We start from the raw sequence: 15195 nt of genomic DNA, 5'->3' as shown, positions 1-15195 counted from the left end.
TTCATAATCACCTACACCCGTCACTATGTACCACAAGAAGTGTACATTCAACTGGAGGTATTAAACACAGCTACACACAAACACTGAATACTGTCACTATCGAGCTTTTCTCAATATCCTTCCTGCAGTGAATACAGCTTGAGACTGCAGGTCCCTGAGTCCTGGAGTGCAGGACACCGCACACTGCTGCTGCTGCTGCTGCCAGCCTCTGTTACTGCGTTAGACTTTAATACTATCGCCTGTACGTGGGTCATTAAGTGTACAATTCACCTGTACACTAGTAGTGAGAATATACTTTAACCCTTAAAATGGGATTAAATTCAAATTATGTTCAGAGAGAGGTTCCTCTCACTGTATATACACTGTTAGCGAAAAATTGGTATTATTATCAGGTATCACCAGACGGTGCTTCCAGATAGTGAGGAATGTACACTTACAGACCAGTCCTTGCAATTGCACCGTGGTTTTTTCAACGTGTATATGCAACACAATGTTTGTAATAATATGTATATATATATATATATATATATATATATATATATATATATATATATATATATATATACGTATATATATAAACATGTGGAAGAAATCACAATAAAACGTGTAATTGTAAGGATGAAAATACCAGTGAAAAATAAAAAATTAAATTTGAGCGCTTTTATGTGCTTACACTATATATCTTTCCCTGAAGATGTGTGTGTGAGCAGCTAAAAGATACCTAATGATTGAAGCTACAGAAAGGGAAGAGGATGATTTCTTGTACAGATAACATTCGTGTATCATTATTGAAAGCTGATCCTCTCTTTAATGTTAATGTAAATAGCTCAGTTTACCTTATTCCTAGTATATTTCCTTTTTACTGTAACTGATTTTTCACACATTTTCTTAGCAGTTTCAACTTTTAAAGCTTAAATTATAAGATATCACAAGGACACCAATGTAAATAAATCACTTTGACTCTTTTGGAGTTATCCTGGGATAATTTACAGTGTATGACAACTATACTTATGTGTACCTGTGCCTAAATAAACTTAACAGTGATCAGTGCTCACGGCGTTTTCTTAGAAAAGATGTCTTAATTAACATTTCTTAGAAAAGATATATCTAAACATTTCGAGGATTTCCCCACACAGGAAATGATTTCCGGCAGAAAAGTAATTTTCTAACTCATTTTGCATACTAATTTATTTCCCGCATGCGGTAAACATGACGGTACCTTATTCGTGTGTAATTTTCAAATTCAAATTCAAAGTTTATTCTCTATAAAGATTACAATGTTAAATTTACAGAATTTGGTTGTTGTGTGGTTTACATGTAGTTAAATAATGATTACAGAGTGTACCACTAGAACGCCTAGCATGGCTAGGCATTTCGGGCAGACTTAGTTTAATTCTTTATTTTAAAATATTACAAATTATGAGGTAAGTTGGTATTATGGCTAAGTGACTAAATACTAGTTTGTGAGTTTAGCAATGTGAATGCTTTTGTTTTGGCACAGTACATAGTTTACTGCTGCTTCTTGATAGGTAATGTGAGTGCAAGACCCAGCGTTTTGGTTTTTGTGTTTAAGGTTCTGGCTAAGTTCATTAATGCCACACAGTGAACTTACCACAGCGGAAGAGATTAAGTTTAGCTCTGAGTACAACTACATGTACAGAGATGGAAAAAAATCAATGTAGCTTCATTTCTTTTTATTAAAACATTTAAATATAACCACAATGTATGGTTACCCTTATCTATATGTCGCTTTACAAGACCAGAAATTAACAACTTATCTAAATTCATCACACAGGATAGTTTCCCTGTCATGCTCCATTACACAGGATAGTTTCCCTGTCATGCTCCATTACACAGGATAGTTTTTCTGTCATGCTCCATTACACAGGATAGTTTCCCTGTCATGCTCCATTACACAGGATGGTTTTTCTGTCATGCTCCATTACACAGGATAGTTTTTCTGTCATGCTCCATTACACAGGATAGTTTTGTCATGTTCCATTACACAGGATAGTTTTTCTGTCATGCTCCATTACACAGGATAGTTTTTCTGTCATGCTCCATTACACAGGATAGTTTTTCTGTCATGCTCCATTACACAGGATAGTTTTTCTGTCATGCTCCATCACACAGGATAGTTTTCCTGTCATACACCATCGCATAGGATGGTTTTCTCGTCACACTATCTATACAAACAATGATTTTGATATACAACACAATGAAATCTTTCAGCATGAGCATGACGACTTCAGTAGTGTTATCAGAATATCAAGTACTCCTGTAGCTTTAAAGGTGTCTCCAGTAGGCTGGAGTTAACAATTCAATGTGATTCAAATTTGAATGGCCTACCATTGACTCAACAGAAACGACGCCATCATCATGATTAAAATAAATAGGCGTATATTATAGGTTACACTGAGGATGATAAATGACACATGCATTGTGTAAAACACACACACACACACACACACAAACCTCGCTCAAGGAGGAAGATCTTGGGTTGAGTATAACACCGAGCATGTCACCGGAAGCACATATCAACCAGATAACTGCTGCAGCATATGGGCGCCTGGCAAACCTGGGAATAGCGTTCCGATGCCATAGTAAGGAATCGTTCAAGACACTGTACACCGTGTACGTCAGGCGCATACTGGAGTATGCAGCACCAGTTTGGAACCCACACTTGATCAAGCACGTCAAGAAATTAGAGAAAGTGCAAAGGTTTGCGACAAGGTTAGTTCCAGAGCTAAGAGGAATGTCCTACGAAGAAAGGTTAAGGGAAATTGGTCTGACGACACTGGAGGACAGGAGGGTTAGGGAAGACATGATAACGACATACAAAATACAGCGTGGAATAGACAAGGTGGACAGAGACAGGATGTTCCAGAGAGGGGACACAGAAGTAAGGGGTCACAATTGAAAGTTGAAGACCCAGATGAGTCAAAGGGATGTTAGGAAGTATTTCTTCAGTCATAGAGAAGTCAGGAAGTGGAATAGCCTAGCAAGTGAGGAAGTGGAGGCAGGAACCATACATAGCTTTAAGATGAGGTATGATAAAGCTCATGGAGCAGGGAGAGAGAGGACCTAATAGCATTCGGTGAAGAGGCGGGACCAGAAGCTCAGTCTCGACCCCTGCAACCACAATTAGGTGAGTACAATTTGGTGAGTATACACACACACACACACACACACACACACACACACACACACACACACACACACACACACATACACACACACACACACACACACACACACACACAATTGGGTCACAATTGGAAGTTTAAGACTCAGATGAATCAAAGGGATGTTAGGAAGTATTTCTTCAGTCATAGAGTTGTCATGAAGTGGAATAATCTAGCAAGTGATGTAGTGGAGGCGGGAACCATACATAGCTTTAAGACGAGGTATGATAAAGCTCATGGAGCAGGGAGAGAGAGGACCTAGTAGCGATCAATGAAGAGGCGAGGATAGGAGCTGAGCCTCGACCCCTGCAACCACAGGTAGGTGAGTACACGCACACACATCCTGTGTCACAAACCTACTGGAGTTTTATGACAAGGTAACGGAAGTAAGACACAAGAGAGAGGGGTGGGTAGATTGCATATTCTTGGATTGCAAGAAGGCCTTCGACACTGTTCTTCACAAGAGATTAGTGCAAAAGCTAGAGGATCAGGCACGTATATCAGGAAGGGCACTGCAGTGGATCAGAGAATACCTGACAGGGAGACAACAACGAGTCATGGTACGTGACGAGATATCACAGTGGGCGCCTGTGACGAGTGGGGTTCCACAGGCGTCAGTCCTTGTTTGCAGATGATATGAAGTTAATAAGGAGAATTAAATCAGATGAGGACCAGACAGGACTACAAAGAGACCTCGACAGACTGGAAGCTTGGTCCAGCAAATGGCTCATCGAATTTAACCCCGTAAAATGCAAAGTCATGAAGATCGGGGAAAGGCAAAGAAGACCGCAGACAGAGTACAGGCTAGGTGGCCAAAGACTGCAAACCTCACTCAAGGAAAAGGATCTTGGGGTAAGTATAATACCGAGCACATCTCCTGAAGCGCACATCAACCGGATAACTGCTGCAGCATACGGGAGCCTGACAAACCTGAGAAGTGTTCAGATACCTCAGCAAGGAATCGTTCAAGACTTTGTACACCGTGTACGTCAGGCCCATACTGGAGTATGCAGCACCAGTTTGGAACCCACACCTGGTCAAGCACGTCAAGAAATTAGAGAAAGTGCAAAGGTTTGCAAATAATAGATTATGTAGAACAGGATGATAATAAACTATGTACGATTGCGGTAACTAGTGACATGGTCCTCAGACAAATAGAGAAACTAAAACCTAACAAATTCCCAGGCCCTGATGAACTGTTTGCAAGGGTGTTAAAGGAATGTAAAGAGGAACTTAGCATACCTTTAGCTAATCTTTTTAACATATCACTACAAACTGGCATAGTGCCTGATAAGTGGAAAATGGCAAATGTAATACCTATTTACAAGGTAGGTGACAGGTCCTTGGCTTCGAACTATAGACCAATAAGCCTTACCTCCATAGTGGGAAAATTTATGGAATCAATAATTGCCGAAGCAATTCGTAGCCATCTTGACAGGCACAGAGTGATTAATGAATCTCAGCACGATTTTACAAAGGGGTTTTCCTGTCTTACGAATTTACTAACTTTTTTCACTAAGGTGTTTGAGGAGGTAGATCATGGTAATGAATATGATATTGTGTATATGGACTTCAGTAAGGCTTTCGATAGAGTTCCACACCAGAGGCTATTGAGGAAACTTAAGGCACACGGAATAGGAGGAGAAATTTTTTCCTGGGTAGAGGCATGGCTGACAGCAGAGAGTTTACATAAATGGGGAGAAATCAGAATGGGGGCACGTCACAAACGGTGTTCCTCAGGGGTCAGTGTTGGGCCCGTTGTTGTTCACAATTTACATAAACGACATAGATGAGGGAATAAATAGCGACATCAGCAAATTTGCTGATGACACCAAAATAGGCCGTCAAATTCATTCTAATGAGGACACTAGAGCACTCCAGGATGATTTGAATAGACTGATACAATGGTCGGAGAAGTGGCAGATGCAGTTTAATATTGACAAATGCAAAGTTCTAAATGTTGGACAGGTAAATAACCATGCCACATATAAACTAAATAATGTAGATCTTAATACTACTGATTGCGAAAAGGATTTAGGAGTTCTGGTTAGCAGTAATCTGAAACCAAGACAACAGTGCATTAGTGTTCGCAATAAAGCTAACAGAATTCTTGGCTTCATATCTAGAAGTATAAATAATAGAAGTCCTCAGGTTGTTCTTCAACTCTATATATCCTTGGTTAGGCCTCATTTAGACTACGCTGCTCAGTTCTGGTCACCATGTTACAGAATGGATATAAATGCTCTGGAAAACGTACAGAGGAGGATGACAATGATGATCCCATGTATCAGAAATCTTCCCTATGAGGATAGACTGAGGGCCCTGAATTTGCACTCTCTCGAAAGGCGTAGAATTAGGGAGGATATGATCGAGGTGTATAAATGGAAAACAGGAATACATAAAGGGGATGTAAATAGCGTGCTGAAAATTTCCAGCCAAGACAGGACTCGCAGCAATGGTTTCAAGTTGGAAAAATTCAGATTCAGAAAGGATATAGGAAAGCACTGGTTTGGTAATAGAGTTGTGGATGAGTGGAACAAACTCCGGAGTACCTGGAGTTTACATGGAGAGAGTTTCGGGGGTCAACGCCCCCGCGGCCCGGTCTGTGACCAGGCCTCCTGGTGGATCAGCGCCTGATCAACCAGGCTGTTGCTGCTGGCTGCACGCAAACCAACGTACGAGCCACAGCCCGGATGATCAGGAACTGACTTTAGGTGCTTGTCCAGTGCCAGCTTGAAGACTGCCAGGGGTCTGTTGGTAATCCCCCTTATGTGTGCTGGGAGGCAGTTGAACAGTCTCGGGCCCCTGACACTTATTGTATGGTCTCTTAACGTGCTAGTGACACCCCTGCTTTTCATTGGGGGGATGGTGCATCGTCTGCCAAGTCTTTTGCTTTCGTAGTGAGTGATTTTCGTGTGCAAGTTCGGTACTAGTCCCTCTAGGATTTTCCAGGTGTATATAATCATGTATCTCTCCCTCCTGCGTTCCAGGGAATACAGGTTTAGAAACCTCAAGCGCTCCCAGTAATTGAGGTGTTTTATCTCCGTTATGCGCGCCGTGAAAGTTCTCTGTACATTTTCTAGGTCGGCAATTTCACCTGCCTTGAAAGGTGCTGTTAGAGTGCAGCAATATTCCAGCCTAGATAGAACAAGTGACCTGAAGAGTGTCATCATGGGCTTGGCCTCCCTAGTTTTGAAGGTTCTCATTATCCATCCTGTCATTTTTCTAGCAGATGTGATTGATACAATGTTATGGTCCTTGAAGGTGAGATCCTCCGACATAATCACTCCCAGGTCTTTGACGTTGGTGTTTCGCTCTATTTTGTGGTCAGAATTTGTTTTGTACTCTGATGAAGATTTAATTTCCTCATGTTTACCATATCTGAGTAATTTAAATTTCTCATCGTTGAACTACATATGGTTTTCTGCAGCCCACTGAAAGATTTGGTTGATGTCCGCCTGGAGCCTTGCAGTGTCTGCAATGGAAGACACTGTCATGCAGATTCGGGTGTCATCTGCAAAGGAAGACACGGTGCTGTGGCTGACATCCTTGTCTATGTCGGATATGAGGATGAGGAACAAGATGGGAGCTAGTACTGTGCCTTGTGGAACAGAGCTTTTCACCGTAGCTGCCTCGGACTTTACTCTGTTGACGACTACTCTCTGTGTTCTGTTAGTGAGGAAATTATAGATCCATCGACCGACTTTTCCTGTTATTCCTTTAGCGCGCATTTTGTGCACTATTACGCCATGGTCACACTTGTCGAAGGCTTTTGCAAAGTCTGTATATATTACATCTGCATTCTTTTTGTCTTCTAGTGCATTTAGGACCTTGTCGTAGTGATCCAGTAGTTGAGACAGACAGGAGCGACCTGTTCTAAACCCATGTTGCCCTGGGTTGTGTAACTGATGGGTTTCTAGATGGGTGGTGATCTTGCTTCTTAGGACCCTTTCAAAGATTTTTATGATATGGGATGTTAGTGCTATTGGTCTGTAGTTCTTTGCTGTTGCTTTACTGCCCCCTTTGTGGAGTGGGGCTATGTCTGTTGTTTTTAGTAACTGAGGGACGACCCCCGTGTCCATGCTCCCTCTCCATAGGATGGAAAAGGCTCGTGATAGGGGCTTCTTGCAGTTCTTGATGAACACAGAGTTCCATGAGTCTGGCCCTGGGGCAGAGTGCATGGGCATGTCATTTATCGCCTGTTCGAAGTCATTTGGCGTCAGGATAACATCGGATAGGCTTGTGTTAATCAAATTTTGTGGCTCTCTCATAAAAAATTCATTTTGATCTTCGACTCTCAGTCTGGTTAGCGGCTTGCTAAAAACTGAGTCATATTGGGACTTGAGTAGCTCACTCATTTCCTTGCTGTCATCTGTGTAGGACCCATCTTGTTTAAGTAGGGGCCCAATACTGGGCGTTGTTCTCGATTTTGATTTGGCATAGGAGAAGAAATACTTTGGGTTTCTTTCGATTTCATTTATAGCTTTTAGTTCTTCCCGCGATTCCTGACTCCTAAAGGATTCTTTTAGCTTAAGTTCGATGCTTGCTATTTCTCTGACCAGTGTCTCCCTGCGCATTTCAGATATATTGACCTCTTTTAGCCGCTCTGTTATTCTTTTCCGTCGCCTGTAAAGGGAGCGCCTGTCTCTTTCTATTTTACATCTACTCCTCCTTTTTCTTAGAGGAATAAGCCTTGTGCATACATCGAGTGCCACCGAGTTAATCTGTTCTAGGCATAAGTTTGGGTCTGTGTTGCTTAGTATATCTTCCCAGCTTATATCGGTTAGGACTTGGTTTACTTGGTCCCACTTTATGTTTTTGTTATTGAAGTTGAATTTGGTGAATGCTCCCTCGTGACTAGTCTCATTTTGTCGGTCTGGGGCTCCTCGCATACATGTCTGAACCTCAATTATGTTGTGATCTGAGTATATTGTTTTTGATATGGTGACATTTCTTATCAGATCATCATTGTTAGTGAATATGAGGTCTAGTGTATTCTCCAGTCTAGTAGGCTCTATTATTTGCTGGTTTAAATTGAATTTTGTGCAGAGATTTAAAAGCTCGTGTGAGTGTGAGTTTTCATCAGAGCTGCCTCCTGGTGTTATTACTGCAACAATATTATTTGCTATATTCCTCCATTTTAGGTGCCTTAAGTTGAAATCCCCCAGGAGCAAGATGTTGGGTGCAGGAGCTGGAAGATTTTCCAGACAGTGGTCAATTTTTAACAGCTGTTCCTGGAATTGCTGGGATGTTGCATCCGGAGGCTTGTAGACTACCACAATGACTAGGTTTTGGTTCTCGACCTTTACTGCTAAAACTTCCACTACGTCATTTGAGGCATTAAGCAGTTCTGTGCAAACAAGTGACTCTGCAATGTACAGTTATTCAGGCTAAAACGTTGTGTAGCTTTAAAAATAGGTTAGATAAATACATGAGTGGGTGTGGGTGGGTGTGGGTGGGTGTGAGTTGGACCTGACTAGCTTGTGCTGCTGGGTCTGGTGCAGTGCCCCATGCTTGAGTATCTGGGGGGGGGACATGGACCTGCTCCGCATGGGTCAGTAAGCCTGTTGCAGTGTTCCTTCTCTCTTATGTGCTTATGTTCTTAACAAGGATAGTTCCAGAGCTAAGGGGAATGTCCTACGAAGATAGGTTAAGGGAATTCGGCCTGACGACACTGGAGGACAGGAGGGTTAGGGGAGATAGGATAACGACATACAAAATACTGCGAGGAATTGACAAGGTGGACAGAGACAGGAATTTCCAGAGATGGGACGCAGAAACAATATGTCATAATTGGAAGTTGAAGACTCTGATGAGTCAAAGGGTTGTTAGGAAGTATCTCTTTAGTCATGGAGTTGTCAGGAAGTGGAATAGTCTGGCAAGCGACGTAGTTGAGGCAGGAACCATTCACAGTTTTAAGACGAGGTTCGATAAAGCTCATGGGGCAGGGAGAGAGAGGACCTAGTAGCGATCCGTGAAGAGGCGGGGCCAGGAGCTATGAATCGACCCCTGCAACAACAAATAGGTGAGTACACACACACAGGAAGTGGAACAGTCTGAAGAGTGAATGTAGTGGAGTCAGGATCCATGCATGGCTTTAAGAAGAGGTATGATAAAGCTCATGGAGAAGGGAAAGAGTGGACCTAGTAGCGACCAAAGAGGCGGGGTCACAAGCTATGACTCTACTGACTCAAGAAATCGTAATGACACGATTGCAAACAAACCATACCCCGGCCGGAAATTATGGAATTAAAGGACCCCAATGGAAATAAGTCACTCTGTCTGACTTTTTTGGGTTATCCTAGGTTCTCTACACATATGCTGCTATGTATGATAATTCTATGTAACTGTATTTGTGTATACCTGAATAAACTTACTTACTTACTTGCCGGGATTGAACCCGCGGGTTCAATCCCGGCCGGGGGTATGGTTTGTGACTCTACCCCTGCAACCACAATTAGGTCAGTACACATACACACACCTAAAAACTTATAACACACACACACACACACACATACACACACACACACACACACACACACACACACACACACACACACACACACACACACACACACACACACACACACGCACACACACACAGAAACACACACACACACACACAAAGGAATTACAACAGTTAAAATGTAAAATAGCATCATATATATGGATGAGCAACGCCGTGTCATGCTTAATTTTACTAATACTGTATAAAGAAAGATGGAGACAGCTCGTGACTATGATATATATATATATATATATATATATATATATATATATATATATATTTTTTTTATTATCACACCGGCCGATTCCCACCAAGGCAGGGTGGCCCGAAAAAGAAAAACTTTCACCATCATTCACTCCATCACTGTCTTGCCAGAAGGGTGCTTTACACTACAGTTTTTAAACTGCAACATTAACACCCCTCCTTCAGAGTGCAGGCACTGTACTTCCCATCTCCAGGACTCAAGTCCGGCCTGCCGGTTTCCCTGAATCCCTTCATAAATGTTACTTTGCTCACACTCCAACAGCACGTCAAGTATTAAAAACCATTTGTCTCCATTCACTCCTATCAAACACGCTCACGCATGCCTGCTGGAAGTCCAAGCCCCTCGCACACAAAACCTCCTTTACCCCCTCCCTCCAACCCTTCCTAGGCCGACCCCTACCCCGCCTTCCTTCCACTACAGACTGATACACTCTTGAAGTCATTCTGTTTCGCTCCATTCTCTCTACATGTCCGAACCACCTCAACAACCCTTCCTCAGCCCTCTGGACAACAGTTTTGGTAATCCCGCACCTCCTCCTAACTTCCAAACTACGAATTCTCTGCATTATATTCACACCACACATTGCCCTCAGACATGACATCTCCACTGCCTCCAGCCTTCCCCATATAAGAGCGTTGGTAAAACTATACTCTCATACATTCCCCTCTTTGCCTCCAAGGACAAAGTTCTTTGTCTCCACAGACTCCTAAGTGCACCACTCACTCTTTTTCCCTCATCAATTCTATGATTCACCTCATCCTTCATAGACCCATCCGCCGACACGTCCACTCCCAAATATCTGAATACGTTCACCTCCTCCATACTCTCTCCCTCCAATCTGATATTCAATCTTTCATCACCTAATCTTTTTGTTATCCTCATAACCTTACTCTTTCCTGTATTCACCTTTAATTTTCTTCTTCTGCACACCCTACCAAATTCATCCACCAATCTCTGCAACTTCTCTTCAGAATCTCCCAAGAGCACAGTGTCATCGGCAAAGAGCAGCTGTGACAACTCCCACTTTGTGTGTGATTCTTTATCTTTTAACTCCACGCCTCTTGCCAAGACCCTCGCATTTACTTCTCTTACAACCCCATCTATAAATATATTAAACAACCACGGTGACATCACACATCCTTGTCTAAGGCCTACTTTTACTGGGAAAAAATTTCCCTCTTTCCTACATACTCTAACTTGAGCCTCACTATCCTCGTAAAAACTCTTCACTGCTTTCAGTAACCTACCTCCTACACCATACACTTGCAACATCTGCCACATTGCCCCCCTATCCACCCTGTCATACGCCTTTTCCAAATCCATAAATGCCACAAAGACCTCTTTAGCCTTATCTAAATACTGTTCACTTATATGTTTCACTGTAAACACCTGGTCCACACACCCCCTACCTTTCCTAAAGCCTCCTTGTTCATCTGCTATCCTATTCTCCGTCTTACTCTTAATTCTTTCAATTATAACTCTACCATACACTTTACCAGGTACACTCAACAGACTTATCCCCCTATAATTTTTGCACTCTCTTTTATCCCCTTTGCCTTTATACAAAGGAACTATGCATGCTCTCTGCCAATCCCTAGGTACCTTACCCTCTTCCATACATTTATTAAATAATTGCACCAACCACTCCAAAACTATATCCCCACCTGCTTTTAACATTTCTATCTTTATCCCATCAATCCCGGCTGCCTTACCCCCTTTCATTTTACCTACTGCCTCACGAACTTCCCCCACACTCACAACTGGCTCTTCCTCACTCCTACAAGATGTTATTCCTCCTTGCCCTATACACGAAATCACAGCTTCCCTATCTTCATCAACATTTAACAATTCCTCAAAATATTCCTTCCATCTTCCCAATACCTCTACCTCTCCATTTAATAACTCTCCTCTCCTATTTTTAACTGACAAATCCATTTGTTCTCTAGGCTTTCTTAACTTGTTAATCTCACTCCAAAACTTTTTCTTATTTTCAACAAAATTTGTTGATAACATCTCACCCACTCTCTCATTTGCTCTCTTTTTACATTGCTTCACCACTCTCTTAACTTCTCTCTTTTTCTCCATATACTCTTCCCTCCTTGCATCACTTCTACTTTGTAAAAACTTCTCATATGCTAACTTTTTCTCCCTTACTACTCTCTTTACATCATCATTCCACCAATCGCTCCTCTTCCCTCCTGCACCCACTTTCCTGTAACCACAAACTTCTGCTGAACACTCTAACACTACATTTTTAAACCTACCCCATACCTCTTCGACCCCATTGCCTATGCTCTCATTAGCCCATCTATCCTCCAATAGCTGTTTATATCTTACCCTAACTGCCTCCTCTTTTAGTTTATAAACCTTCACCTCTCTCTTCCCTGATGCTTCTATTCTCCTTGTATCCCATCTACCTTTTACTCTCAGTGTAGCTACAACTAGAAAGTGATCTGATATATCTGTGGCCCCTCTATAAACATGTACATCCTGAAGTCTACTCAACAGTCTTTTATCTACCAATACATAATCCAACAAACTACTGTCATTTCGCCCTACATCATATCGTGTATACTTATTTATCCTCTTTTTCTTAAAATATGTATTACCTATAACTAAACCCCTTTCTATACAAAGTTCAATCAAAGGGCTCCCATTATCATTTACACCTGGCACCCCAAACTTACCTACCACACCCTCTCTAAAAGTTTCTCCTACTTTAGCATTCAAGTCCCCTACCACAATTACTCTCTCACTTGGTTCAAAGGCTCCTATACATTCACTTAACATCTCCCAAAATCTCTCTCTCTCCTCTGCATTCCTCTCTTCTCCAGGTGCATACACGCTTATTATGACCCACTTCTCGCATCCAACCTTTACTTTAATCCACATAATTCTTGAATTTACACATTCATATTCTCTTTTCTCCTTCCATAACTGATCATTTAACATTACTGCTACCCCTTCCTTTGCTCTAACTCTCTCAGATACTCCAGATTTAATCCCATTTATTTCCCCCCACTGAAACTCTCCTACCCCCTTCAGCTTTGTTTCGCTTAGGGCCAGGACATCCAACTTCTTTTCATTCATAACATCAGCAATCATCTGTTTCTTGTCATCCGCACTACATCCACGCACATTTAAGCAACCCAGTTTTATAAAGTTTTTCTTCTTCTCTTTTTTAGTAATTGTATACAGGAGAAGGGGTTACTAGCCCATTGCTCCCGGCATTTTAGTCGCCTCATACGACACGCATGGCTTACGGAGGAAAGATTCTTTTCCACTTCCCCATGGACAATAGAAGAAATAAAAAAGAACAAGAGCTATTTAGAAAAAGGAGAAAAACCTAGATGTATGTATATATATATATGCATGTGCGTGTCTGTGAAGTGTGACCAAAGTGTAAGTAGGAGTAGCAAGATATCCCTGTTATCTTAGCGTGTTTATGAGACAGAAAAAGAAACCAGCAATCCTACCATCATGCAAAACAGTTACAGGTTTTTGTTTCACAGTCATCTGGCAGGACGGTAGTACTTCCCTGGGTGGTTGCTGTCTACCAACCTACTACCTATATATATATATATATATATATATATATATATATATATATATATATATATATATATATATATATATATATATATATATATATATATATATGCAACATGGGAATCTTTATTCAGGAAACGTTTCACTACACAGTGGCTTCATCAGTCCAATACAAAGCAGTAGGTGTAAGTAGAGGAGCTTGAGGTAATCAGTCCCTCAGCCTGGAGTCGATGTGTTCAGTCCATCAATTCTACATTCTGGTACATTCTACAAGATTGATGGACTGAACACATCGACTCCAGGCTGAGGGACTGATTACCTCAAACTCCTCTCCTTACACCTACTGCTTTGTATTGGACTGATGAAGCCACTGTGTGGTGAAACGTTTCCTGAATAAAGATTCCCATGTTGCATAAATATATATATATATATATATATATATATATATATATATATATATATATATATATATATATATATATATATATATATATATATATAAAACATACCTGTGAAGCATTGTATAGATCACTATTAAATTAACTAGACTTACGTAATATCCGAGTGCTTACCTGGAGTTTACCTGGAGAGAGTTCCGGGGGTCAACGCCCCCGCGGCCCGGTCTGTGACCAGGCCTCCTGGTGGATCAGAGCCTGATCAACCAGGCTGTTGCTGCTGGCTGCACGCAAACCAACGTACGAGCCACAGCCCGGCTGATCAGGAACCGACTTTAGGTGCTTGTCCAGTGCCAGCTTGAAGACTGCCAGGGGTCTGTTGGTAATCCCCCTTATGTGTGCTGGGAGGCAGTTGAACAGTCTCGGCCCCTGACACTTATTGTATGGTCTCTTAACGTGCTAGTGACACCCCTGCTTTTCATTGGGGGGATTGTGCATCGTCTGCCAAGTCTTTTGCTTTCGTAGTGAGTGATTTTCGTGTGCAAGTTCGGTACTAGTCCCTCTAGGATTTCCAGGTGTATATAATCATGTATCTCTCCCGCCTGCGTTCCAGGGAATACAGGTTTAGGAACCTCAAGCGCTCCCAGTAATTGAGGTGTTTTATCTCCGTTATGCGCGCCGTGAAAGTTCTCTGTACATTTTCTAGGTCAGCAATTTCACCTCCCTTGAAAGGTGCTGTTAGTGTGCAGTAATATTCTGAAGAGTGTTCCAGGGGTCAACGCCCCCGCGACCCGGTCCATGACAAAGCCTCATAGCGGATCAGGGCCTGATCAACCAGGTTGTTACTGCTGGCTGCACGTAAACCAACGTACGAACCACAGCCCAGCTGGTCAAGAACTGACTTTACGTGCCTGTCCAGCTCCCTCCTGAAGACAGCCAGGGGTCTATTGTTATAATTTCCCCTTATGTATACTGGGAGGCATCTGATCAGTCTTGGGGACCTGACAATTTTTGTGTTGACTCTTAATGTACTCAAGTGACCTTGTTTTTCACTGGGGGAATGTTCCACCGCCTGCCGAGTCTTTTGCTTTCGTAGGGAGTCGTTTCCGTGTGCAGATTTGGGACCAGTAACTCTTTCTCGCATGCTTTCCCAGGAGTACAGGCCAAGGGACTTCAACTGTTCCCAATAATTTAGGTGCTTTATTATAATTCTAATTGCAATGAAAGTTCTCTATATTTTCTTCAGGTCTGCAATTTCGCCTACCTAGAAAGGGGCAGTTAATGTACAGAAAT

Source organism: Cherax quadricarinatus, chromosome 36 (assembly GCF_038502225.1).
Source record: "Cherax quadricarinatus isolate ZL_2023a chromosome 36, ASM3850222v1, whole genome shotgun sequence".
Lineage (NCBI taxonomy): Eukaryota > Metazoa > Arthropoda > Malacostraca > Decapoda > Parastacidae > Cherax > Cherax quadricarinatus.
The sequence above is the reverse complement of the archived record's forward strand: the minus strand, read 5'-3'. Positions refer to the sequence as shown.